This window comes from Nannospalax galili, unplaced genomic scaffold (assembly GCF_000622305.1).
Source record: "Nannospalax galili isolate Female #2095 unplaced genomic scaffold, S.galili_v1.0 scaffold1272, whole genome shotgun sequence".
Lineage (NCBI taxonomy): Eukaryota > Metazoa > Chordata > Mammalia > Rodentia > Spalacidae > Nannospalax > Nannospalax galili.
This window is the reverse complement of record NW_008332402.1, coordinates 2,616,157-2,618,207: the sequence shown is the minus strand read 5'-3', so window position 1 is coordinate 2,618,207 and position 2,051 is coordinate 2,616,157.

The window sequence follows — 2,051 nt, the reverse complement described above, 5'->3', positions numbered from 1 at the left end:
AATTGGACAGTCCCTATTATCCCTGGTGTAAGGCCCAAGATGGATCTTGAAATAGATGGCAGGAGGTTTCACTGCGTAGTGGACATGGGGACTGATAGGACCATTCTTAGAAAGGAGGAGGTCCCATCATGATGGCACCTAGTTTATGGACCCTGAATCCTAGGTGTGGGAGGATACACCCCATCAGAGGAGACTCAAGAATGGCTCACCTGGCAGGATGCAGATGGAGCTAAAGGGGAGGGGCGACCCCTGATGGCGGCAGGGTTATCCACTAACCTCATAGGACAAGATATTTTGGGGGACACAGAGGCCTGCATAACCACTGATAGCAAGGCCTTTTATGATGACCTTTTGGACCTTGAAGAGTCAGCAACTCAGGGCTTCCTGAGTCAGCAACTCAGGGGTTGTCTCACCATATCAATTACAGGGGGGACCCAAAGAAAGAGCATCAGGTTCACCCCCAATTCTAAGGGCCACTGCCCCTCAGGTGGTTATCCGGTGGTCCCCTGGGGTGCTGGTATGGGTGGAGCAGTGGCCATTGCCTGAGACAAAGCTACAGGCTTTAAAGGAAATTGTGCAGGAACAATTACAGTTGGGCCACATCTGGCCTTCTGTAAGTCCATGGTGGAACACACCTGTCTTTGTTATTAAGAAAGCCTCTGGCAAATGGAGAATGTTGCAAGACTTGCGTAAAGTCAATGCTAGAATGACCCTAGTGGGTACACCCTTAAGGGGGCTGCCTTGGATCCCTGCTATCCCTCAGATTTATTTCTTATAGTTATAGACATTAAAGATTGTTTTTCTCTATTCCTCTACAACCCCAGGATTGTGAAAATTTTGCTTTGTCTGTACCTTCCACCAACTTTAAAATACCTGATGAGAGGTATGAATGGGCTGTTTTACCCCAAGGTATGGCCAATAGCCCAGCATTCTGCCAAAGCTATGTGAAGACCCTTTTGGGACTTGCTCACTTGCTGCCACATGCCACTGTGTACATTTATATGGATGATGTAAACTTGGGAGCTCCAAGTCCCCAACAATTAGAAGAGTTATATAAGGTTACTCAAAAATAGTCTACAGACTATTGCTCCCTTAAAAATTCTGGGAACCACACTCTCTTTGGAAGGAATAAGTCCTTTAAAACCACAACTGGCTGTCAAGCCCACCATAACCCTGACAGAGCTACAAAAATTATTAGGAGTAATTGGCTATGAGCCTGGATGCCTACTCCCACTGAGACTTTAAGACCACTGTTTCAGTTGCTAGTAGGGAAACAGCGTTCAGAACTAATTCACCTGGCTCCTCAACACCTGGACATCTTACATGAGGCCCAGGATGCCCTGGACCAAGCCCAACTTGCCTGGTACACACCTAGTAAAGATCTTGAGTTACGGGCACTCTCCAGTGAGACCCTGATGACATCTGTCCTTATGCAGGACGGGAAGCCCCTTCAATGGGTGCATGGCTCTCTGAGAGGTGTACCACGGGTTTATACACCCATGGATCAATTGGCTGACCTGATTGAGAAAGGACGTGATGTAGCTCTGAGACATTATGGCATAGACCCTCTTAAAATTATCCCCTATAAGCTTATTGGCTTAGGGATTTTGATTGTCTTTGTAGAAATAATAGCCGAGTGGCCATAGCCTTGGAAGGGTTCCTGGGAAATCTGGACTGTCATTATGGCCCTCATAAATGGGTGACCTCCTTTCAACCCTCTGTTGGGACCCTCCCCGGCTCTTTGTCAGGGAGCCGTTAGTAAAAAGCCTACAATGTTTTCACTGATGGGGGCAGATTTGGAGCTGCAGTGGTAGTATACCCCAGGGCAGATAAGAAACCAAAAAGATATGTCCACACTTGTGATGGCTCATCTCAATTCAAGGAACTCATGGCCATTGCTTTAGCATTAACAAAGATAAGTGAGCCCATGAATTTGTTTTCTGACAGTCTCTATGTAGTCAGTCTTCTTCCAGGGCTATTAGGTTCTCATATCCGGTTGGATGGGAACCCCATTACTACCTTGATGATTCAGACTCATACGGTCCTTAAAG